The 27296-nt window shown below is 39.5% G+C and overlaps 1 long non-coding RNA gene across 2 annotated transcripts in view; it reads right to left on the minus strand.

The window, feature by feature from the left end:
- Positions 1-25404, minus strand: part of LOC309663420 — a 41236-nt gene extending 15832 nt beyond the window's left edge. The window contains exons 1-3 of one of the 2 annotated variants that reach the window (XR_014265255.1): positions 7708-25404; positions 6854-6908; positions 3178-3272 (exon numbers count right to left, since the gene is read on the minus strand). This is a non-coding gene — a long non-coding RNA (uncharacterized lncRNA). The remainder of the gene's footprint in view (positions 1-3177; positions 3273-6853; positions 6909-7707) is intronic. The other variant, XR_014265254.1, reaches the window with a different exon arrangement.
- Between the last annotated feature and the right edge of the window lie 1892 nt (positions 25405-27296).

Consider the following 27296-nt stretch of genomic DNA (forward strand, 5'->3'; position numbering starts at 1 on the left):
GAGTCCTTTGAAAGGAGATAGAACCACTGGGGCACTTAACAGAGACAGCATAAGTTGAATTTATCTCAGATTACCAGTGGTCAAGATTGAGGCACTGTGCTCTGGGTTGAGAGAGCCTTGAGCTCAGCTGAGGGGAACTTGGCCTTTGCATCTAAGGTGGGGGTTAGGAGAAGGCACTGTCTGTAATAAAGACACATGTTCTTTCAGGGGACTGACTTAATCAAGAAAGCTGCTTCTGCCAGTGATTATCATAGGCCAGACTTGAATCTGTGCTTCCAAAACAAAAGCAAGTTGTCTGATTCTAAAGCCTTCCTACACATTATTGTGCTTCCAAAGACTGTATTGTTTTGTAATGATAGCAAAGGATTTTTACCCCCAGAGCACCTGGAAACACATTGTAATTCCCAGCCTCACGTTTCACCCAAATTGTTGTCTGGATGATTGTGCTTGTTTGGGCTGTTATTCATCGATGGCACATTTGGAAACAAAATCTCAAGGTTGTCATGGGTCTGCACGTATTGACGGAGTTCTCAAACGCCACAATGATAAACACCGTGCAGATGTTCCATGGGACAGTAACCCAGCCTGCCTTTGACAGTTTCACATGCAAATGACTAAACACGTCAGCTCTGGAAATAGATGCTGCAGCACGGGTTCACTGACTTTTCTTCTCATGAAAAAGTTAGGGCCAAGATTAATTAAAGCCAAGAGCTGGTTACTTTTAAAGACCCCATAATGATAACCATACCAAAATGTTTCTTGCAATTGCAGAAACTCTCTGGGGAGAGCCAGAAAGTAAGAATATAAAAATGCTTAGATGGAATTCTGTAGCTAGAGGCCATGCCTACTGGCAGACCCTTGCAAATATTTATTGGACAGATATAGTATTTTTGAATGAATAACTGAATGAATGAACAAATGATTGAATGATTGGTATAACTTCTCTAGTTCTGTGTTGGCCCAGTTGGTGATGCACCATGTGATGAACAGTAGTGCAAGCCCCCAAGTATTGGGGATTTACATAGGGTCTTAGCCCTCTGTAGAGTGCTTCCTACACCTCTCCTTCTCATGAATTCCTCACAATGACACTACAGAGCAGGTAGTTCTATTTCTGTCTCAGAAATGTGGGGACTAAGGAAGATATGACATGTCAGGACCAGAACTAAAACCCAAGTCTGCTGGATTCCATAGCCCATTTTCTTAACCCACATCTTAGAGTGCTGCTTACTTAACAAGAGGTCACGTTCAGCAAAAGGTCACTATCTTTTCATGGTCTCAATTATAATTTCCTCAGCTACCGAATCCGATGTTACTAGATTTGGAAGGTTGCTGAGAGATCACTTGGCCCAAGAGCCCTCCTGCTGTAGGTGGAGAATCTGAGGTTCTGCCCACGTCTGTGATCGTTTGGCCAACCTGTGCAAGTGAGAGGCAGGTCTGGAACAGGTCAGCTAACCCTTGATCTGACACTTTCCCACCTCACCTCACTGAAGGTAAGGTCAAAATGGGAATCATGTAAACTAAAATAATGAATGTGGATCATGCATATTTTAAAAAAATCTCTTAAACTGACACCACAGTAGAATCATCCTTGTGCACACAACTCCCTCAGTAAAAATAAACATTAAGAGGACAGATATACGAGAAGTACTTTCCTTTAAAAACATCATTAAAATGGTGAGAACATGACGAATGTGCAGATTGCACAATATCTTCAGCGAATATTGAATGCGGTCTTTTACAAAATCGATGTGTATGCTGCTTGTTGGTTCTTGACAGTGGGAGAAACTGACGATATGTCATTGGTTAAAGTTAAAAGCAGGAGTGAATTTAAATATGGAAAATACCAGCCACTAATTCCCTCTGATTTTTCACTCTGAACTGTGTAAACGGGTCTACTCTACCCTCTGTTCTTTCCGGCTCTTCTTCCACTACTCTAACCGAACCCCTCAGTGGGACCAATGCAACTGCTCCCCATCAGGCTACTTCCCTCTGGTCCTTCCACTCACGGTTTCTAAACCAGTTTGTCTAAAATGCAGCCTGACTTTTTCTGCTCCTCTATGGGAGACAGTTGCTGGCTCCTCATTGATCTAAGATCTTCTGCACTGCTTCTCAAGTCATCTCCTTCCTCCTGCCTCTCTCCTTTATGCTCCAGAAACATAGTTGGTAAGGACCCCTCATCTATAAATGACCATGCGTGAAATTCTTGGGTGGTTTACCAAGTTACCCAAAGTTACAAATCACAAGAGGATCAGCCAGGACCTCCAGACCTCCCTCCAGCTCTGTGATCCTGTGACTAGACAGAATGCACAGCTCACAGCCACCAAGATGCTTATGGAAGAGTCATGTTAGCTTTAAGAAGAGCCAAGAAAGAATTTTTCAAGAAGGACTAAATAATATAACCAATGCCCTCCACACTTAATGCTTAGCCAGATTCCTGAAATGACAGCTGTTATCTGTCTGCTTGCGAATCTGCCCACTGGTATGAGCAAAATGGCAAAGGACACAAGGGCAGGTTCTTGAGGAAACAGTGGAGTAAACTGTGGTGGTTATTAATTTTGCCTGTTTAGAAAGCTCTCCCACCTAGGGCTGCCAGATTAAATATAGGACGTCTTTGTATTTGCTAAGTCTGGCAACACTACTCCCCATCCACCCCATTTTTCAGTTAATAGTTGCTATCTCCCTGGCCACAGGAATAAATATATGCCCAATTCCCATTCCAACAGAGACTGGCCCAAGTCGTGTACACATAACCCAATTAGGGCCAGACTCATTTCTTGGGGTGGAAAGACACCCTTTGGCCATGGCTGCTAACTTGAGGTTTCTGGCAGCCATGCCCCCGTTACAAAATAATGAGAGTGAAAATGCAAAGAGAAGCAGCGATAAGCAGTGAACAAAATAGACACAGAACACTGGTAGCTTTGAGTCCCAGTTACAGTTTCTGAGACTCTGGTTGCTGCAGCTTTTCCTTTGGTGCTGTGTGCTCCCCATTGCAGTTGTAGGAACTGGTAAATCCCTTTTTACTCCATTAACCTGATTTGAGTTGTGTTTCTATTACCTGTTCCTGAAAGAGCTTCTGACTCATACATAGAGAATTCTGATTCTTTTCCTTAAGTAACACATAGAGAATAGAGAAGGGCGTACAAGATAGAGGTGTATGATACCATGAGCTAAGCTTACCTCTTATCATGCATTTGTAGATTTAGGAACCATTTGTGGCAAGTATTGAATCCCAGGCTCCTTTCTCTCTTTTGTATTGTCTTCTTTCCATTTCCCTACGTCATAAAACCAAAGACCTCATTTTACAGATGAAAAAACCTTAAACCAGATGAAGTTAAACAACTTGTCTTAGGGATCAAACAGTGAAAATCCAAGTTTCAAATCAATTATTGTGTATTGAGGTTATGGAAATTAATTTTAATATGAGCCTAAGATAATCAAAAAAAGAGAAAGACAACTTGTATGTCTAAAAATCTAATGTAGTCAATAGGGAAATGTTAATGCTTGTATTGCTTTTATGATTATTGATTGTAGCAAATCACAGATTAGAGGGACTGATTGTTAGTGAATCTCTTGGCAGTTATGTCTGTGACCACCCTCTTCCTTCTGCTATCAGATCCTGCTGCTTTGGCAACTGGGCTGGGAACATGACCCAGGTCTGCTCAGTCATAGCATAGAACTCGATCCTCCTGGCTACAGGAATGGCTCTGGGGATGGGTCATTGCCTGAGAAAGAAATAACCAGTGACTAAAGGGTAGTATAATCAGACTCCTATCCTGAGATTTGGTTTTTATTAGAGCTGATGGGGAACACATTTCCCTCTCTGGTTGTTGAACTGTGGGAATGTGTGTCTGGAATGCTTTGCACCCATTTCTCCTACCATATGGGAAAAATCTGTCTGTAGTTGGAGGAAAACAAAAAACAAAAAACAGCACAAGAGAGAAGCAGAAACAACTGGCAGACTTGGTCTTTATGACTTTTAAATCCCCAGATCCACCCATTCCTGAGGTCATATCCATCTCTGCTCTTTCCTGCTTAATGCGAGCCAAAACAATGTCTTGTTTTACCAAAATTAATTCGATGGAAATTTCTGACACTTGAAACTAAAAAAGGGGCTTCCCTGGTGGCTCAGTGGTTAAGAATCTGCCTGCCAATGCAAGGGACACAGGTTCGAGCCCTGGCCCAGGAAGATCCCACATACCGCGGAGCAACTAAGCCCGTGCGCCACAACTACTGAGCCTGACCTCTAGAGCCCACAAGCCACAACTACTGAGCCCACGTGCCACAACCACTGAAGCCTGCGTGCCTAAAGCCCGTGCTCCGCAACAAGAGAAGCCACAACAATGAGAAGCCTGCACACCACAACGAAGAGTAGCCTCTGCTCACCACGACTAAAGAAGGCCCGCCCTCAGCAACAAAGACCCAACACAGCCAAAAATAAATAAATAAATAAATTTATTAAAAAACAAAAAAGAAACTAAAAAAGTAGTTTTATTTCATTTGTGACACTACTTTTCTTTGTTGGCATGGATTATTGAAAGTTGCCTGCTTGTAATTTTCTAAGTTAATAATGATCTGGTAAGAACTAACAGAAAATCTAAGGGTAGGTTTAAATTCAATATGCATTTTTGGGGAAAATGTTATACCAACCACATGCAGTATTTAAAAATAAGTTTTAGCTTTAGACTTTGTTGTTAAAAAACAAACCTTAAGATAGAGGAAAATATATGAGAAGTATTAGAATATGTCTTAGGGTAAGGAAGGGCTTCACAAGCAAATCTAAAACCCAGAAACCATAAAGGAAAGTATCAACAGATCTAACTGGGGAAATATTTAAACTGTTGGAATATAAAAGTTGCTATTAACAAAATTAAAAGACAAGTGACAGAATGGAAGAATATGTTTGCAAAATATATAATTTATAGTAAGTTAAGGTCCATAATATATAAAAGATTCCTGCAGGTCAATATGTGAACATAACCCAAGAGGAGAATAGACAAAAGTTATAAATAGACAATTCCCAGAAGAAAAAAGAGAAATGCTCATTTCAACCCATTAGTGCAAGGAACACAGACAGGACATAGAAAATTTGAAAAAAATCAGAAGATACAGCATTTCCTTTGAGGAAAGCCCCCTTTGCCTACAATTCCCTTTCCTCCTTTGCTGGTCTGGAAACTCATTTGTATTTTCCCAGCTCAGGTCCAAGCAGAATCCATCGAGTTCTCCTTCGTGCCTCCAGTATACCTTGTGCATGCATCTCTTATGACCCTCAGTCACTGCATTTGTTGTGTGCTTACCTGTTTGCTTTCTCTCATTGCCCAAGGGCTGCATCCATCACTTGGTCTTAGTGATGAAAACAATCTCTTTGAATTCCTGATATCTTACCGAATATGTGTCCATAGAACAGATATTCCATAAATATTTGGTAAATTAATAAATAACAAATAAATCTTGGATCTTCGTGGACACTGTTAGAATCAATACCTACATTTTATAGGAAAGTGTCTTACTTTCATTTTGACTCTAGATGTTGACACATCTTATTTTACTCATATGAGAAAGGGAAAAAAGTAACAGAAAATTCTGTATTTAATCGATTCTAATTTACCAATTTTGGGTGACATTGCCGTGCATATGTCAACTGGATTATTATTCCTGGTGGTGTGACAACACAAAGGCAATTCCTTGACATTTCCGTCAACAAGCAATTCAATTGTCATTTGAGAAAGAACTATCCATTCTGGCTGTTGAATGAAAACCTTCTCTTCTTGTCATTCCGTGAGATCCAAGAAGCACCAGCATGAAAACTTGTAGCAAAAGTGTCAGTGGCTTAAAAGATGATCCGGCATCTCCAGCACTTTTGATGCTCAGAGGATATTGTGTAGGAAAAACATGGCCATCAGCAATTATGAGTCAAAAAGCAATTCAGGGAGTCAGACTCAGAATGTGAAGAAGCTTAGAAATATCTTAACCATTTTTTCACTCATATCTCCCTTTTCATACATGCATAAGGGTTCTGTAAAATAAAATCTGTCTCCATCTAAAAAGCCTATCTCAATAAATGTAAAATAAAAATTCTAAGTAATGAAAAAGCAAAAGCATTACATCATAATTGTATAGTTGAACTGGTAGTGTTTTTTTTTTCTTTCCTAGTGGTATACTCCATAATGGTGCATCTTGCAGTCACTGACTATTAGATTTGATAAAATATGGTAATAATAACACCTAATATGTATTGAGCCCTATTTTTCCAAGGCACTATCTGAGGCACTTTATGTGCAAAATCTCATGTAATTGTTATAACAACTCCATAGGCAGACTATGATTATCCTCATTTTACAGCTAATGAAACTGAGAATTGGAGAGGTTAATTACTGGCAGAACTAGAATGTTTGAGTGAATCAGAGCCTAAGCTGTTAATCAGTGCATGAAGAAGCAACAGCAATTTCTTAGGACATGTACATTTTTATCATGCCTCAGATTTGGGGGAAAATTTCCCAGGTACACAATAATATATTTTAGTGCCTGTCCTGTTAAAATTATGAGAAAGTCAAATTAATCACGTGTGAGCATGTAGTCATGTTTATAAATAATAATTATGAATGTCTGTTGCAAACGTGACCTGTCAAATGCCAATATTTATTGTACCATGAGAGATGTGTTTGTAGAGCTGTATGTACACTAACCAGTACAACTGCGACAAAGCACCCTCTGAAGTGACAGATTCAGTCAAGTCTTGTCCCCTTGAGGGTGGTGGAGCATAGCGCACCCCTCTCTCCCCATCAGAGCGCCTAAACACCAGCTGCCATCTTACATTTCAATGGCAGTTCTACTGTATTTTAAAATCTATACTTACAGTAGTAGCTCACAGAATCAGTTGAGTAGTAAATAAGTCGACTTAGAAGTGTCTCCTAATAATAAGTATAAAGTCAAGTTAAAAAATGCTGCAAATGGGAATCAGCTACTAAACCTGTATAAACATAAGCCATCTGGAAGGAATCAGCAATCTTAGCTAAAAGTGAATTAGCTCTTAAGATTTCTCTCCAACCTTCTAGGAGACTTGATCTTATTAGCAAATCATTTGGAAAACTGCTTTATTAGCCATAGAACATCTTCCCAGATGGTAAAAGTCAATAGAGAAATAAGTTTTAAGACTTTTCATGGGTGTCAGGAAAAGCTATTTGCTTAAACTCTTACTTACATAGTATTTTATTTATGAACATCTTTGTTGAATCGATATTAGAACGACAGCATCATCTGAAAGTTACTTAGCTTGGAGGTGAACACATGTCTATGTAAAGGTATTATCTATCATGTTTTAAAAGAATATTGCTGGGGCCTTCCCTGGTGGCACAGTGGTTACAAATCTGCCTGCCAGTGCAGGGGACACGGGTTCGAGCCCTGGTCTGGGAAGATCCCACATGCCGCGGAGCAACTGGGCCCGTGCGCCACAACTACTGAGCCTGTGCTCTAGAGCCCGCAAGCCGCAACTGCTGAGCCCACGTGCCACAACTGCTGAAGCCTGTGCGCCCAGAGCCCGTGCTCCACAATAAGAGAAGCCACTGCAATGAGAAGCCTGCGCACCGCAACGAAGAGTAGCCCCCGCTCACCACAGCTGGAGAGAGCCCTCATGCAGCAACGAAGACCCAACACAGCCAAAAATTAAATTAAATTAAATTAAATTAAATTAAAAAAAAGAATATTGCTTACTTCTCATTTTATCCAGTCTGCGTCTCCTCCAGTACCATCCATTTTAAGGTAGAAATGCGAGTTTGTATTTTTTCCTCTTCACATAACTTTCCTGCTGGTGGGTCTCTAGTGTCAGTTGCAGCTGTCCTCAAACTCGGAAGGTACAGTAGAATTAGTGGTTGCAACCCGGTGGCAGGGTTCTTAGTACTTTCTGCTTCAAATTCTGTCAGTGCTTAACCATTTGTGTCACCTAGAGGTGGATATTTATTGTTTCTGCTGTTCTGGGAGAAATGTTAGGTCTTGGCCATGGGCCTTTGGAAACAAGGGCCTGGGGGTTTGCATCAGGAGGGACATGGCTCTGTGTGCTTTCTTGGTGCATTTGAACTTTGCTAACAGTACTCTGGAGGTGGGATTTCTGTTTCCTGGCACTCGTTCCCCACCCCCCCCCCTTTTTATTTTGAGGAATGGGGAGGGCCAGGATATTCTGCTCTCTTGTTCCTAATCAAGAAAGAATTTTTCTCATCTCTTTTTTTGTAAATACAAATCTGTGCTAGTTACTAGGGTGTCAAACAGCCAGAGAGTTTAATCTATAACAGGTTTAGGTATAATCCTATTAAAGGGTCTTCTGTGTCCTTTGAAATTTTGATTAGCTGGGGAACTGCCCATGTTGAAAGCCATACAGTCTTGAATGAAGGGAATTTGGCTCCTAGCTACAGTTGGCCGGTAGGATCATGTTTTTTATTGTTGGTTTTGGGATTTTTTTTTCTTTTTTTTTGCCTTACCCAGGATCATTTCTCTTCACCCACTATTCTCCTCTATTTGAGAGTTTAAAAAACTCTGTGAAAAGTGAAAAATCTTCGTCAGTAAATAAGAGAATAAATCAACTAGCATGTATCAGACTAAAAAAGCAATCTCCTCATTGGTTTTCAGTGTAGCAAATACTTCATAGTCAGGGACTTCGTCTGTCTTGTTGATGACTAAATCTCTACTTCCTAGAGTAGCAGCTGGCACATTGCAGGCATTTAATAAATATTTGCTGAATGAATGAATGAACCAATGACAGTTATTTGGCTAAACTTGAGACATTGACTGTAATGTGCTAAGGATAATTGCCTAATTTCTTTATTATGATCATGTATGAACAGGACAGGCTAACATAAATGTCTTTCAAACCATCGAAGTGCTAGAATGACATTTCACTATCGTAAGCAAACAGGTTTCTCTCTGTGGGAATACCATATCCATGTTTGGTAAAGCCAAGCTACATGGTAAAGGCAAATAAATCCTCACACGAATCCATCTTTGTGGTTCTTCCAAATTGACCAAAGGATGTTTGCACTGTCACACTGCTCTGCTCTTTTATTACTTGAAAGGGGAAGCATCAAGACTCCTTTGTTTTCTACAGGTGCATTAGGGGTACTTATCATGCCTGCTGCTCCCGGTTAGACTCAGTGTTCATGGTGCGCCCTCTTCACTGTGACTTCAAAATCAATGATCAAGAATCGGGCAGCGTTTGATTGTGTGCTGGTTACTACCAGCCTTCTCGATGATGAAAAGGCTTCAGACAAAGATGGTAAACTAAGAACTCATGTCTATAAAGACAATTTGTTTTTTTGTTGTTTGTTTTATTTATTTATTTATCTATTTTTGGCTGCGTTGGGTCTTTGTTGCTACGTGCGGGCTTCCTCTAGTTGCGGCGAGCGGGGACTACTCTTCGTTACCGTGCACGGGCTTCTCATTGCGATGGCTCCTCTTTGTTGTGGAGCATGGGCTCTAGATGCGTGGGCTTCAGTAGTTGTGGCGCGTGGGCTCAGTAGTTGTGGTGCACGGGCTTAGTTGCTCCATGGCATGTGAGATCTTCCCGGTCCAGGGCTCAAACCCACGTCTCCTGCATTGGCAGGCGGATTCTTAACCACTGCGCCACCAGGGAAGTCCCTATAAAGGCAATTTGGAAGGAGGGGTGACAGGCTGGATCCTTTCCCCTTTTTATTATAACCTTTCCTCATTTTTATTTTCCTCTCCTTCTTTTACTCGTTTCCATTTTTATCTCCACAGCTTTTCTTTCTTTGGTCTTCTTTTTTTTCTTCTCAGTTTCTTTTTTCTTTTTTTAAAAATTTAATTCTGAAAAGAACTTTATTAGCTTTATCTGAGTAGTCCTTCAGTCAGTTGTGTTTATATCTTTTTTCTACCTACAAAGAATTAAAAAATGGTTTCTCCTCCTGAATACCATGTTTAAAGATTTTTTCTTTTTTTTTGTCTACGAAGTTACCCTTAGGTAAACATTCCTTCCTTCCTCCTGCCCCTTTAAAAATTCATCAGAGTTATATAATCACCTCTCAGAGCTTCTGATTGGCATGACATAGTGAATGTTGTTATCAATATTCTGTTCAAAGTAAAGAATCTTGAAAGTTGGTCTTTTAGGTAACTTATGAAGTAGAAATCTAGGTGACCTTGCTGACTAGTATACAAGCTATGACAAATTATTTTCATTAGATCTACCTTTACCCCATACAGACTGAACAAAAAGAAAGGGAATTGTGGTTTACACAACAAGATAGTCATGACTGAGTAGTTAAAGAAAGTAAAACATAGATTTATATTACTATATTGAAATTATTTAGCATAAGTAACTCATCTTATTGCAAATCTGATGCTACCTAGTGACTTTATATTGTTGATGCTAACAAAACAATGATGACATTTCCATCAGGGAATCAAAAATAAACGAACAAAAATACACTCAATAACTTGTCCTATAGAGACCATATTAGAAAATTTTAGTAGCTTGTAGATGCTGAATTAAAGGTTTGAGAATTATGAATTGCCTTTTCTTTATTAAGCTAATATATTGAAATGTTTGCTAAAGTTTCATAATCATTAGAGGACTTTTCTGAATTCAGTTATAGGGCTAGAATGTATTTCTGAGCAATTAAAAACTTTCACTTATGTATAAAATATGCTTACATAAACTTTTAGATGCGAACAATGTGTATTGAAAACAAGAGTCGAAAGTTCCTTTTGTGTCTTTCATAATTTGCTGGCTCCATCACTGAGAGGCTAAGTGAACTTATAAAATGCCTTACATTTTCCACCAAATTGAGCAATTAGTAGGCAAAAATTCGTACCTGTCTTGAACAAATTGGGAGGTGGAGGTGGTATGTAGCACAAGAAGTAATTCCAAACAGAAATATATTAATTGAATAGATATGTTATTCCAGCTTAAGTCTAAAGGATAGTGGTAGGCAAGGCACTGGATATAACCCAACAAATTCTATTGGTATGTTGTATTCATTTGACTCTTTAAGATTGGAAGAAAGAGACTGGCACCAATTACTCTTAGTAATGAGGATTCGTGATAAGGAAACAAAGGAATAACTATCTTCTTACCCAACCAGATACTCCTTGTTCCAAACGTTCCCAAACAGAAAAAAACACCAGACAAAAGGGGAAGCTCTTCTTCATTTGGAATGCAGATTGACCATGTGACCTACTTTGTAATTAGCATCTACATTTCTCCAAATTAAAGATATGATGGAGATGCTTTACCCCATCCTATACAGAACTGCCCTTTGGGCAAACTTTCAGGTCAAGCTGTTTCAGAGGCAGTTGTCCTCTCTAGGTAGAGCCCATGCACCAATCCATGGCTGTATTGTTGTGGCTAGAATGGCCAGAATGCGGAATGCAGGCAAATACCTCTTGATACTTTAATTTTTTCCCTAGCAAGAAAGAGTGACAACAGATGATCATTTGGAAACTTCATGGTTTATTCAATACATGTGTGGGCTGAAACGAGGCTGGATAATTTCCCTCAATTATCTGGATGAATCAGGCAAAGTTGTTGGTTCTTAACCTCCAAAGTGAAGATAATTATAGCTTAATAGACTGTCTCAGAAGGACAAAAGTCGTGGATTTTATTTTCAAAATGATTATAAATAGACATCTATCGTGTTTGAATTGTAAATGCAGATTAAAATAAATCTCATTTAGTAAAAACCAAAAGAACTGTTAGGAATATACTTCCCTTAATAGCTTCCCTCAGTTTCCTTATCTGTAAAATGGGGATAATGAGAGAAGCTACTCAGATGGTTGTTTTGAGAACTAAATGAGTTAATACAAATAAAGTACTTAAATTAGTCCCTGGCATGTGCTAAGCACTTAATAAATGTTGGATTATTATATTGTTATTAATAATTGCAAATACAGATAAACAATATTGTACACAAGAGAGAAAAATAAAAATTTCTGAAGAAGGTAGGTATTCTGAATCTGTTAGGTAATCTACTAGAAGGGTACAGGTTTCTCGGGTTTTTTTTTAAACTGAGACTGGAAAATACTTTGCTGTTCAAAGTGTGTGGTCCATGAACCAACAGTATCAGCCTCACCCAGGAGCTCATTAGAAATGCAGAGTCTCAGGCCCCAGCCCATACCTGTCCACTCAGGACCTGCCATCTAACAAGACGCCCAGGTGATTCCTATGTACATTAATGCCCATTTATTTAAACATAAATCCTGTTTAGGAGCTAATTTTTTCAATTGGTCTTTGTTTTCAGGTTATAATATTGAATGGTATGCTGATATGTCTAGTTTATTTTATATCGCCCACACAAATTAGACTTTATGTTCTTTTCTCTTGACTGTCTTGGACATCCTTTGTAAAAGAGGCCACCTAGAAACACCGCAGAAAGAGCGAATGAGCGCCTCAGTTTGCACCATTACCCCTCACTGCCTTCAGCATGACGAAGGGTCACCTGTCTCACTGTCTGCTGTCCAAGGTGCAGACCTGCTTCCCCCACTGCCCAGTCACCCTATCTTTAGCTCTCTTGCTTTGTACCCTAAAAGGAGGTGTGTTTATGCAAGCTTGGTCCGCTCTCTGCTTTGGAGTCATCCTCTGCCTTATCCCTCCAGCCCTGGCATGTTCCTCTTGCAACACCTGCCTCACCGCACTTCCTGATGGAAGCAAGGCAGTGGGCAGTCATCTCCACCTGCTGCTGCATCCTCTGTGACATCCTTGGTGGAGGGCTGTGAGTGCATGGAATCACTATGGAGCCAGCTTCTGGTCCTGAGGAAATCACTCCGTAGGCGGGAATCAGTGTGGCATGACATGAACGCACGTACAAACACACACACACACACACACACCCTCTCCCAAGGACAAATATCGATTCTCAGAGAAAGTACAACCTAAATCAATGTTTTTCAAAATGCCATCAATGAACCTATTCTCAAGGGTTCATGAGAACATTTTTTGCCTTTAAAAACAAAAGAGGGAATAAGTTTAGAAACACTGGTGTCAACCCGTAGGAAGAAGTAGAACCCTTTTTCTAATTGTCCTGTAATTTCCACACCTGCCTGTCTCACAAGAGCATTATTTTATATGCGTCCCAGCATCATCCCCTAAACACTGCCCCACTTCATAATCCAAATGGACATGCATCTCCTAATGGCTGCTCCCCTGGCCACCCTGCAGCCTGGAAGGGGCTACTTTATCTCCCAGAGCTGGAGCCAAACTCCTCTCTCTCTGTCTCTCTTTGAACTTGCCTGATGGGAGGATTGGCTGCCTGGGGCCCCTCACTGCAGCCGTGGTCTGGGGTCTAGCTTTCCTGGGAGCTCACAGGCACATGTCAGCCCCTTTCCTGTCTGCGGTTGAATTTGACTGAAGTACTCATGGGTCCCTGAGGAATGAAAACGGAGTAGAGGGAAACCTTCTCTTTCTATGGAGTCTACTTTGGGATGTTTGTATCGAGTTGGCCAAAAAGTTTGTTCGGGTTTTTCCATAGGAATGAACATTTTGGCCAACCCAATAGATATTTTTCCAAATTCCAGAAGAAAATCATCTTTTAGAATTTGTGATGTAGTGAAAGAAATACAGGACTGATATTCCCGAGACCTGGCCGTGCCCCTCCTTTCTCAGCCTCAAGCCCCCTTAACTATAAAATGAACTAAAATCCCTCACAGTGCTGAAAAAACAGTATGTTATGCTTAAATATGTAGTACATGATTTATTTTATGTTTTTTCATACTACTTATTTTTTAAAATTTATACTCTACTTTGTCTCAGAATGGATTTAAGGGGCTTTGAAAGGATACATAAAAAATAGCAAGATAGCATAAATTAGAAATATGTGAAGAACAAAAGGGGAAAACGAAGAAAGGACATAAAATGAGCCAGGCTATGGCTACCGCATCCAGGCGTGCCATGAAGTCTTGCCCTCTTGCTTCAAGAAAATGTCTCAGTTGTGTGTAAACCCAGATAAGGCTTATGAAAGGAAAGTTCCATAACTCTCCCTGTAAGCAAGGCAACCAGTTAGAGTATCTGTAGCAAGTGTGGAAAATCTTCTTGCTTCTAAGGACCACTGATCTCCAAAGATTTAATCAAGGACATTAATTCAAAGACAACTATATTTTTTTGAGAACGATATATATAATTGTTCTATACATTTATTTTTAAATTAAGAGCAGCCACCTTACGTATAAAACTATTCAGTAAACTAGCACATGTAGGAAACAACCTATTCCAATTCCATAGTGTAGTCAGTTAAAAGGGGAGCAGAATTCAGGAGGGTGAGGCCTGCAGGCAGCTGGAACATACTGTCACAGAGAGAAGGAACACACAATTACTGCTCTGAGTTGCTAGGAGGCTCAAGATTTCAGATTCAAGATGAGTGAGTGGGTGGTCTGATTGTAAAGTCTGATTTTAAAACAAGGGCTAACAAGACAGACCGGAAAGTGTTCCCTGAAAAGGCTTTTGCTGTTTGAAGCCAGTTGTAATGCCTCATTTGTCCTCTGGGTAGGGGCGCTGGGGGGTGGGAAGCTTTATTAATTTATGGATGAAGAACTAAAATCACAGACATTACCAAATAGGTACCAGTAAGGTTCTCATCTCTCTAGCCTCACCGTTTGCCAGCGCCCGCCAGATACACCTTCAAACATAGGCTCACACACGCACACATATGCGCACACGTACACACCCACTCACGTACCACTCACACATATACATTCACACACACTCTGAGCCTTTGCAGATTGCAGAAAGGGCCACGCTCTCTCTCACGTCCAGTTTCAAGCACAATCAGGACCCTCTTCCCCATCTGCAGAGTTCTCCCATTTCCCATCCCCATTGCTCTCGCTTTCCCCAGCGAACCCCATTTGTCCCTTATGATCCATTTTAAATATCCCTTCCTCCCAGCAGCTTTCTCTCCAAATCCTGGATGGGTAACTTCCCTTAAACAACAGCTTTCCCAACAACTTTGCTCAAAATAGTACAAAAGAGATGCATTGCCCTAACATCCAACTTTGTCAGGGGAGATGGGCCAGGGCGCTCCAGACACACATTCAACCCCTGGACATGCCGGTACCCAGTGTGAGAAGGACACAGAGAAAGCACAGGAGATTAGAGAACTCGGATGGATGGAAACAGATGGGATATTTAGTTATTTTCAATGCTTTTTTTCTGGGACTGTCACATGAAATGTGTATCTTATTTCCAGAGAAGTCTCAGGGGAAATAGCTGTCATGAGGTTTCATTGCAGAACTCTTTAGTACAGTACAAACAATATCGTGGAGGACAGAGAACCTAAATCGCAGACCACAACAATCAGGGCTGCCCCAATTGCAGTTCAGTTTACCCTGTAACTTCTTCTTAACATGGAGTGAAATGTTTACTACAATAAAACAGTGCCGTGACCTTTGGGTATTAAGTCAGGTTTCATGCTCCAGGACAGTGATCAAAATATTCTCATGCTATTTTGTTTCCCTTCCAAATGGAACCAAAGGGCTTTAAGAAAATTTACTGAATCCTTGAAAAACTAATGATCCCTTTACAGCCTCAGGTGAGTTACTGCAAAATTTAATTTCTGCTAAGCTACCTGAGATTGCAAACAGCAAAATAAAGGCATGGTATGTACCTGTTTGCTGCGTTTCTGTTTTTCTCTCTGACCCACACTACAGAGTGTGCCATGCTCTTGCAAAACACTTGGGGATGCCCAGCGTCTTGCAGTGACCTTAGGCATCTGTGACATTGACTTTTGTCCCTCCCGGCCCTTGAGTAGAGAGAGTCATGGTTCGCCCTTTACAAGCCCATTCATCTTGTTATGAAGTTCATTCAATGACTTTTTTTTCTTAATCGGAGGAAAATCAACTTGTTTTTGAGAGTTTCAACATTGGAAACAAAAGAATAGATACCCAGGATTATATATAATATTTTTAAAGTGTTGTGTATCTGTACATTTAATCATTTATGACATGTTATTTATTTATATTTTTGGCTACCTAGAATCTCTTTCCTCCTTTGTTGATGTCCTTTTGGTGAATTACCCTTCCTCCCTTTGTGGGCCCTTGGTAAGACCATCAATCAAGGCATGTCGCTGTCCCCAAGCAAAAGGACAGCCTCATGAGCTAGGTTAGACCAATTTTGAGTTAACTGATTGGAAAATAAAATGGTTGCCACCGATTCGTTCCCAGGCTGGGACCCTGGTGAATTAAGCTCTAATTAGGGGCTATAGACTAATTCCTGCTACCACATCCTCCAGAGCTACCTTGATTGCTGTTCCCTTCTCAGTCTGGTTTTTTCCCCAGTCTGGCTTTTCAACCTTCCCTTCAGTTCTGTGAGCTACTACTACCTTTCTATTTTTTTTTTTTTTTTTTTTTTTTTTTTTCTGCTTAATAAACCAGAATAGGTTTCTGGTGCTTGGAACCAAAGACTCCTTATTATGAAAGAATTTATAACCAGATGTGATATAGAGGATAAAGATAATAAAGATTACAAAAAAAGGGGGGTGGGGATGAGATAATAACTCAGTGTACTAGTGAGAAACATTGGAAGGATAGTCAACAAGAACCATGGCCAAAATCCTGCCACAGACTCAGCCTAGGGAGAGGATACCACTGCTGCTGCCACTTCTCACTGAGTGCTCAGCAGGCTCTGGACTCTGAATGCTACTGCTGCCATCTGTTTTCTCTGAATAAAGGGCATGGCTGCTGCCCCCTCCACCCAATCAGAATTCTTCACCGTCCCAAGTTAGAGAGCAGTGGGTACATATATCTGACTGAGTCAAGGTCACATGTGCATACCTCAGCTGTCCAGGAAAGGAAAGTGAATATCTGCCTTTTCAACTGCTCTAGTGGAAGGGGTGAGCTCTACAGTGAAGACTTCTGCGTATTTGGTTGGGGCAGGGGGGTTCTGCTGCTGGACAGCTCGTGTCTCTAATTTTCAGAAAAATTATTGGGTGGAGTCAGAAATGAGTCAAAAGTAAGGATTATGAGAAAGATTACAACAATATGATTGATGGTAGAATTTCAAGTTAATTAACTTGATTGAACAGTCAAAACTAGACCTGTATGGAATATATAGAATATAAAGCAAAATGATTGATTGATTAGTATTATTTTTATAAAATCAAGAATTAGATATTTCTTTCCACATTAGAAGCCCTAAGACAGGGGCATCCAGCTAAGCTACACCTGCATTCCCGACGCACAGAAACTGTGAGATGATAAATGTTTGCTGTTTTAACAGGCTTAGTTTAAGAGTAATTTGTTACATATCAATTGGTAACTAATGTTTATATACCTAATAGCAGAGCTTCAAAATATACAAAGCAAAAACAAATATAACTGCAAAGACAACTAGACACATCAAAATTATACTAGGAGATTTCAACACTCCTTTATCAATAATTGATAGAACAAATAGAAAATAAAAATGGTTATAGAAGACTTGAACAATACTAGCAACAAACTTGGTCTAATTGATATTTATAGAACACTCCACCACTAACAGCCAAATACTGATTTTTCCAGTATATATAGAACATTTACTAAGATAGACATTCTGAACCATGAAATAAGTCTCAGTAGGTTAAAAAGTATCTTAGATACAGTGGAATTAAATTTTAAATCAATAGTACAAAGTACTCTGGAAAATCCCGAAATATTTGGATTTCAAATAACACATTTCTTTAAAAAACTCATGGGTCAAAGAAGAAATCAAAAGGGAAATTAGAATGTATTTTGAACTAAATGAAAATGAAACCACAACATATCAAAATTGGTGAGATGCAGTTAAAAGTAGTACCTAGAGGGAAATTTATAGTGTTAAATGTCTATATTAAAGAAAAGGAAGGTTTCAAATCAATGACCTCAACTTCCATATTAAGAAACTAGAAAATCAAGAGCAAAGGAAAAAAGCATTAGTATAGGAGAGCATACAGTAGAAGCAGTAAGTAGTAAATATTAGAAAAAGAGAAACACTTAAGATCAGAGCAGAAATCAATGAAATACAAACAGAAAAGCAATAAAGAAAATGAAGGAACTAAAAACTTGTTCTTTTATAAGGTCAATAATATTGATAAATGTCTAACCAAACCAATGTAGAAAAAAAGACGGAAGACATAAATCACAAAATTATTCTGTAGCTATTAAATAAGTTGAATTTTTAATAAAGAAATTTTAATTGTCATAAAGTAAACTTCAAGCTCAGATGGCTTTCTGGCAAATTCTACCAAATATTTAAGGAAGAAATAATGCCAGTTCCACATAAAATCTTCCGGAAAATTGAGAGAGGAATACTCCCCAACTCATTCTATGAGGCCAGAATTATTCTGATACCAAAACCAGGCAAAGATATTATAAGAAAACTATAGACCAAATCCCTCATGAACATAGATGCAAAAATTTTAAACAAAACTTTAGCAATTTGAGTTCAACAATATATAATCAATAATAATCAATAATTCATCATGGCCAAGTATGGTTTATATGAAGAATGCAAGGTTGATTTATAATTTGACGGTCATTCAATGTATTTCACCATATCAGTAGACTAAAGAAAAATCATATGACCATTTCAATAGATGCAAAAAAACCATTTGATGAAATCCAACATACATCTTAACAAAAACTCCCTGGAAAATACTAGGAATAGATGGAATCTACCTAAAAAGCCTATAATTAATATCATACCTAATGGTGAAAGACTGAATGTTTTGCCCCCAAGATCAGGGACAAGGCAAGGATATTCCCTCCCACCACTACTGTTCAACACTGTACTGGAGGTTCTAGCCAGGGCAATCAGGTGAGTAAAAGAAATACAGGCATCCATATTGGAAAGGAAGAGGTAAAATAATTTGAATTCTAAGATGACTCTAACCATCTTCAGAGAAAATCTGAAGGAATTGACAAAAAAGGTACTAGAACTAATACGTTTCAGGATATAAGATCAATACACAAAAGTCAATTTTATTTTTATATACTAGCAATGAGCAATTGGAAATTGACAATTTAAAACAGTCAATTATATTAACATAAAAATATGACTTCAGGATAAATCTCATACAATATGTATAATACGTATAAACTGAAAACTAGAAAACATTTCTAAGAAAAATCAAAGACCTAATTAGAGATACATGCCATGTGCATGGATTGCAAGACTCAACATTGTTAAGATGTTAGTTCTTTCTAAGTTTATCTACAGATTTAGTGCAATCCTGATCAAAATTCCAGCAGCCTTTTTTTGTATAAATTGACAAGCTATTTCTAAAATTCATGAAGAAATACAAAGAACCTGGAGGAGCCAAAACAACTTTGAAAAAGTTGTTTATTTTTCTTTGAAAAAGAAAAATAAAGCTAAAGGACTTACACTTCTCAACTTCGACTTATTATAAAACTATGGGAGCAAGACAGCTGGTAAAGATGCACAAATGGACCAGGGGAACTGAAGAGAGACCCACACACATACATGGACCATTGTATATTTCAATAAAAGTATATTGTACATTTCAACAAAGGTGCAAAGGTAAAGGAAAATATTTGTTTTTCTCTCTTTTCAACAAAGGTGGAGAAAGGATGATTTTTTTCAATAAGTGGTGTTGGAACAATTGGATATCCATATGTAAAGACATGAATTTTGATATATAACTCACACCATGTACAAAACTTTCCTGAAAGTGAATCACAGATCTAAAAATAAAACCTAAGACTATAAAACTTTAAGCAGAAGATATAAAAGGAAATCTTTGTGAGCCTGGGGTAGGCAAAGACTTCTTTGACATAGCACCTTATAGGTTATTGTGAGGATGAAATAAAATAATACAAGTAAAGCTCTTAGAAGAATTCCCATGGAATACTCAATAAATGTAACCACTTATTGTTAAATGTAAACATTATGCATGCTTTTCAATTTGAGCTTGTATTGGTGGTTGGATGTAGAGCGGGATTATGAGCCACGCTGTAACTGAAGTTCAAAGATGTTAAGTGACTTAAATTATTCAAGTCTGATCATATCAGACAAAAGTGAATTTGGCTTCAAGCACTGGCATACTTGGCCAACAGAAGCTTCAACAAGTATGGCTTCATTTTTCTCCCATAACAAAAAGTAGGGTGGGGGGCATTGTTGGCGATGGCTGGGTGGCTCCACCGTCAGGTCGGGACCCAAGATGCATGGCTCTGCGATTAAGCTGACTTCCTCTCAGGAGTGTGAGAAGTCTACAGCATCGCCATACGCGCACTCAGAGGAGGGGCAGGCTGGGGATCTCTCTTCACACCTTCCTCTTGTCAGGGAGGAGAAACCTCTTCTGGAGACCCCATAGACTGCCTCTTACATTTCATTGTTCAGAACTGAGTTATATTTTCCACCTCTGGGTTAGCAGCTGGGTCCACCTTCCTCGAGATGGAAGAATCTCTGCCATACACCTGAACAAAATCGGGGTTTTTTTAGCAGGGAAAATGGAGGACCGACTCTGTTACCAGCGTCTGCCATGGCCACACCAACGACCGTGGAGATGCCTGCATTCAAACCGGGTCTTATGACTTCAGTTCACTTGCCGCTACATAAAACCACCTAGGACGGTGGCGCTGTGCCAGCACTGGGATACAAAGATGAAAACCCACATTCTCTGAGAAGACAAAAAGCAGCTATAAGAACAAGCAAATAAAATACCATTTGAAATCTACCACAGTGGACATCTATATCCATATCCATATCTATATCTATCTATATCTCATATATATTACATCGGATACATGGAAGAAGTCAGACTGCAGGAGTTAAGCTGCCCAGAGGAGGCTTGAAAGCTGAGTGGGCATTTACCAATTAGTGTTGCCCAACAGGGAGAACAGTAGGTTCAAAAGCAGGGAGGAGTGAACAAGCGAGGCATTTTCAGAGTTCAGTATTACTTTATAAATTTGAAACTTAAAATGCAAGAGGTGAATGATAGGACTGCCAAAAGTTGAGGCTAGACGGGTAGGCTGCGTATGTTCTGTAGGTGATGGGAGTCAACAATGGAAAAGCCTATTTGATCAGGGAGTGTTACGATCAGATTGGTGAACGATAACTGGAAAGATCATGGTACGGTTTTTAGTTCAGTTTCATCCTTAGGTTGTTGATGGGCTATGGGAAGTTCATGCCTACCCGGAGATTTTGGCAAGTTTCCAGGAGATGTATTAGTTTCCTAGGGCTGTGGTAAAGTAACAAAGTTCCAATCAACTGAGTGGCTTAAAACAACAGAAATTTATTATCTCACAGTTCTACAGCCCAGAAGTCTGAAACCAAGGTGTCAGCAGTTCCCTCTGAAGGCTCCAGGGAAGAATCCTTTCTTGCCTCTCCAGTTTCCGCTGGCCCCGGGCATTCCTTGGTTTATAGGGAAATAACTACAATTTCAGTCTCCATCTTCACGTTGCCCTCTTTTTTCTGTGTTTCTATGTCCTCTCTTCTTATAAGGACACCAGTCATTGGATTTAGGGCCCACCCTAAATCTAGGAAGATTTCATCTGGAGATCCTTAATTATATGTACAAAGACACTGTTTCCAAATACTGTTACATTCTGAGGTTTCTAGTGGACATGAATTTTTTGGGGGGTGGGAGGGACCAAACCATAGTCTCATGGTTTGTTCTGGCTCTGAATTTCTGCTCATCTTAACATCTTAATCTCACATCTCATTTTCTATGGATATACAGTTTTCTTTGCTACACACCAGCCCAGATGTGGAGCTCAGTCCCTTTCTTTCATGTGCCCTTAATCCATTCACACAAGGTATTTATGGGCATAGAAGACTTTATTGAAGTTTTGGAGTAATGGATGGTGCTCACCTTTCAGCAGCGCACACATAAACTTAGACTATTAGGAATTCAAGTTTTTAAACATCCTTTGTTTAACCCACCCCTGGAAATTTCTCATTCACAACTTTTTATCAGAACCCAGAATCCTGCTTGCTGCCTGTTCTGCTTTCTCCTTCTTTCTACTTGCCCTGCTAGCTTTTCCTCTCCAGACTCCTCTCTTCTGCTCCCCGCTCCAATTCTGATTAATTTCTTACAAGGTTTGTTTGGATGGTGTGTTTCACTGTCCTTTCAAACCCTACCCCCAAAGAGGTCATATGCACATCAAGGACTTTTGCTGAAAACAAACAGTTCCGTCTAAAAGGCGCTCAGAGGGCCATCTGTTAAAACGCAAACTGTTTCACCTACTACAGGAGAAAAAGAATTATAAACAGCACAGAATCTGGAAACCTCTGTACACAGATTATAAAATCTTCTACTCTTTGAAGAGGTTGAATATTTTTATTTAAAAGAATTTCCACTATAATACACTTGGGAGGCTCGTTTAAGTAGTTCCGTAGTGAGCTAAGGCATGGATGGAGATAGATGTGTTTATTGCTGCCTCACTAACAAGAAGCAAACAGTAAATTCTATATTTATCTCTGCACATGTGTGAATGACATACGTATGAGATACATATTTATCAATACATATGTACGCGTGTGTGTGTATAATGTAATAAGTACTTTGTCAAGTGATACACATCGAGTACCTCATTTAATCCTCACAATTAGGAGGTAGCGAGTGTTATTTCCTCCATTTTACAGATAAGGAATTGAGGCTTAGAGATGTGAGATGCCTCCCCAAAGTTCAATAGTTGGAGATAGAGCCTGTCTCCAACATCATCCTTGCCTTAACCCATTGATCTATCGCTGCCTAAGGACATAGGCTAAAATGTGGGCAGGGGACATATCTGTGAGGAGGATAACAGCTGATTAAAATGTACCTTTCTGCATTTGCTAAATTTTCTACAAGGGCTGTATATCATATCTGTAATAGGAAGCCTGCTTCCCCAGCACCTATAAATGTTATAAAGAGACGACACACCAGTTTCATAACTGAGATGCAGTACTGTTATGAAAAAAGTCAACATTAAACTAGAATAATATAGTATTAATGCCTAATTTTTGTTTGATGCTTTATAAAATACAAATTATGTTCACATGCATTATCTCATTTAATCCTTGCATAACCCTGTGGGTTGTAAGGGTAAATATGATGAAGTATTATTATCCCCTGCTTTTGTTTGTCAAATGAAGGTCAGAGAATAAATTGACTCTTTACTCTCATAAAGTCATGGAAAGGAGTGGCTGGACTGCAGCTTCCCAGAGGACCAGGGTCATATATGAAAGGTCCACACGGTTGTATCTCCAGCCCCTGGAGTATGATACCTAGAACATATCACAGAGTATGTGCTGAACAAATATTTGTTGACGAATAAATGAAATGCAGTGCCTTGCACTTAGTTGTGTCTTCTGTCCATTGAACTATGTCTCTGGTCACTCGAGATGTAATCTTTTTATTGCAATGCCCAGTCAGGCCTTTAGAAGACCACCATCTTCATCACCGCATTTAAAAGGGGTTGCACATAAAAATGGAAGGGCTTCAGAGAACTGTTTAAGCATTTTGTGTGTGTGTGTGTTAAAATATGCATAACATACAATTCCTCATTTTTATCGTTTTAAAGTATACAGTTCAGTGGCATATAGTACATTTCATACTGTTATGTAACCAACACCACCATCAAATTCTACAACAGTTTAATCACCCCAAAAGAAACCCATGCCCCATTAAGCAGTCCCTGCCCATTCCCCCTTGCCTCCAGCTACTGTCTCAATGGGTTTGCATGTTCTGGATATTTTATATAAATAGATTCATATAATATGTGACCTTTTGCGGCTAATTTCATTTAGCATGTTTTCAAGCTTCACCCACGTGGAGTTTCATCAGCACTCTATTCCTTTTTATGGCTGAATAATAGTCCATTGCATGGCTATGCCATTTAAACATTTTTTATAGGTAGAAAGTGAGTCTAGTAGGACAAGAGATTGGGCTGAAGAAGAGGAAACTAAAGCAGGACTTCACTTGGACTTCTGGTTTAAGAGGACTTTATTTAGCAAGATGCTGAGAAATTATTCTCCAGGTTTGTGAAGGACAAAGTCAAAGAAAGCCAGGGAAGAAGGAGGACAAAAGAGATTCTTGGCTGAGCTCAAGGGAGGGCTCGTCTTGATGGTCAGGGCAGTTAAAACGAGAAGCGCCATGGAGGGGAGCTGTGGAATTGGAATCCCTGACCTTCAGAACGAGAAGAGTCATCCCGTCATGCAGATGAATTTCTGTGGGGCGTTCACCACCCAAAAGCATGGGACTACGCCAGGTGATATTTCAAAATCACTCTCATGCTGCATGAGAAGGAAGACACAAAGAATAGAAAAGTAAATCCCAGAGAGTCTATGAAGATACAAAAGTGACCATTTAGGTACCTGCAAAAGTAGCTTCAAATTATGTAAGTTGGCTATAATGTTAAAAAGGAGCAGGTGACATTTTGACAGAAAAAACAAATTAAGTAATGGCCTTGATTATAATTTATGGCATAAAGGAAAAGTCAACTTATCTTCTGGATTTTATTTGGGTTAGAGATAATTATGTTTAGGTAAAAAGAAGTGAAACTCCTAATTGCAAGAAACCATCAGTGCTTTACAGAATATCTTGTGCACCACCCCTACAAAAAAAAAAAAAAGAGAGAAAAGAAAGCACGGTTATTATTTCCTTAATTTCCAACTCAAGTTGAATATAAATTACCTGGAAGGAAAAGTTATCTGGGAGAATTAAAAATATTGTAAATTCTCAAATCATTAGGTGCTTTAAAAAAAAACACCCACCAGTGCTTTCACACCAGTTTTAAGTTCTAATCCTTGCATGCTTAAATAAACATTACACACACAGATGCAGTGTGTGAAGCAGGCTCGGCTTTAAGAGAGAAAGATTACGTTTCTGTGTTTACCCAAGAGCCGGCTAAAACACATTTCATTTGGTCCTGACACAGAGTTTTAGAAACTGGAAAAGGAACTTTATGTCTTTAAACACACAGACTGAACATGGTGTGTATTTTAGAGATATCATGAGAAGTTTTTCTCTTCCACCTTTTACTGAGCCATCAAAGAGGCGATTGTGTGAACAAAATAACACAGTGACATGACGCATTCCGTATACATCAATGTATCAAACCCAGGAAGAAGCCTTCACGCTTACTGGACTAGTGATCAGCACTGGACCAGCATAAAAATCTGAGAAATGGAGAGTGTTCAAGGAAAATTCACATCAAAAATAAGCACACCAAAAATCTTTTTTTTTGTGTGTGTGCCTACTTTGACCTTGATTGACTTAGGCGCTGAAAACTTAGTCCAGGGCCTCACTCTGACTTTCAGGGGTTCTAGGCACCTTTGCCTTCATGGGTCCAGAATTTTTTAAATACATTAAAAGTTCTATTTTATGACTGTGTTAGTAAAGAGGTGAATACAATCCAGGCTGGATTCATTACTAGACAGTCATTATTATTATAGTCCGTTTTTCCTTCTGATTGTACAAGAAATGAATATTAAACCATTTTCACAGCCCTCTAGAAGCTCGGGGGCCATATGTCTGTGCCTGCTGTGCTCATGGACTAGGTCCTGGAGGAATAGGAAGAAGTGTAAGACGTAATTTACAACGTGGTTGCATTGAGGGAACTTACTCATAGATGAGTAAGAGACCAAGACTCAACGCAAGGCAGTGGGAGGCGAGGGCTGGGTGGGAAGGGCAGGGGAGAAGGTGAGGGTGAAGAGTAAGGACGCAGCGTCTTAGGTAAGAGGGTATTATTGCCTCCAAACGATTGTTTCAAGGGCCCGCGTGAGCTTGATGACAGCAAAAATGTTAGGAAGGAAACAGACTTGAGGGAAGGACATAAAGATCAGGAAGGGTAGGAAGTCACTGAGGATTCTGTGGTGTCAGATGGCATCTTACGCCACAATTCTTAAAGCTTTTGTGTCACGTTAGTATGATTTCCTTGTGAGTTGGCCTGCAGTACTTCATTGAGAACGTTCTCTCTTGATTTCCTCTTCCCACAAAAAGACAGAGCCCGACTTCTAATGAAAATGTGACTTCATTTGAGCTATGAGACCATGTTTCCATCTTGTTCTTAGCTGCCATCTCATTTCTTTTTTTCCTCAACCATTTGCCTTTGTAAAAAATGGAAGTGTCATTTAAAGGAAGATTGGTTTAAATACATGTTCTGACCCTTTTCAATTGCAGCAGGCTGCTCAGACTGTCCTTGCCATCCACCACGCTCTGGGCGGTTCCCTAGTAACAGATACCAATGAATGACCTATTGGAGTGGAAATTGAAGTCAGCATTTCAATACTATTTTAAGTCTGGTTTCAAAACCATGTGCTTCTTCCTCTAAAACCAGCACCAATCACAGTGGTAGCTTGTAGCACTTTGGAATAACCTTCCAGATATTTTTAGTGTTTTCTCGGTGCAAATACCAATGCTCCAAAAAAACAAGACAAGAGTGGAAAATCCAGGCCCAGGAGATGCTCAGAGATATGGTGCAATATGATCAATTATTTAGGGACTAATTTCCCAGGCCCCATGCTAGTAGGAAATTCATATCTGATGGAGATGGTACCTGCCATCGGAGAGTTCACAGTTACTGGAGGAGACAAACAAGCAAACCAGATGTTGACAACGTAATGTAATATGTATTGTTGCAGAGGCATGCCTGGGGTGCAAAAAACACACAGAAATTTGCCTCATAGCCGGGGGGAACAAGAAAGCAACTCAGGAAAGCTTACAAGAGAAGGTGGTATTTAGGCAAAGACTGCTGATTGCTTACTCAATCTGCTCCCTTCCTTATTAACCCAATGCCAGTTTTTATTCAGTGTGGCAATATGCTCACCTGAGAGATTACATTTCTTACTCTCCCTAATGATCATGTAACTAAGATCATATGACTGAGATGTAAATGGACGTTTTGATCAGTTTGTCAGGAAGACTTCTTAAAAGGGAAAACAGACAGCTAGAACTTGTCCTCTTTGCTTTCCCTCCTTCTTCCTTCTCATCTGAAATATCGACGTGTGTGTGACCTGGAGCTCCAGCAGCCATTTTGTACCATTAGGTAAACTTGAGAATAGGATCCAAGGGCTAAGGATGGCAGAGCAGAACAATATAAAGAATCTGAGTCCCTGATGATCATGGTACCCAACATACAGCTCTGAACTGTCTATCTCTGGATTCTCTTTATATGAAAAAATATAAATCCATATATCTTCATTATTATTATTTTGAGTTTTCTTAATCCTAAGCTATATTGTGCCCATTGAGCTAAGTTTTGAAGGAGTAGTAGAAGTCAGCAAGGTGGATAAGAGGCAGAAGGGTTTTCTAGGCAGAGAGAAAAATTTTGTCAAAGCCACAGGAGCATGAAGTCACATGGAGCACAAACAGCCTTGTAGGCAGTTCTGCTTGGCGGAAGTTACAAGCAAT

Source organism: Balaenoptera physalus (assembly GCF_965194825.1).
Source record: "Balaenoptera physalus genome assembly, chromosome: 6".
NCBI lineage: Eukaryota > Metazoa > Chordata > Mammalia > Artiodactyla > Balaenopteridae > Balaenoptera > Balaenoptera physalus.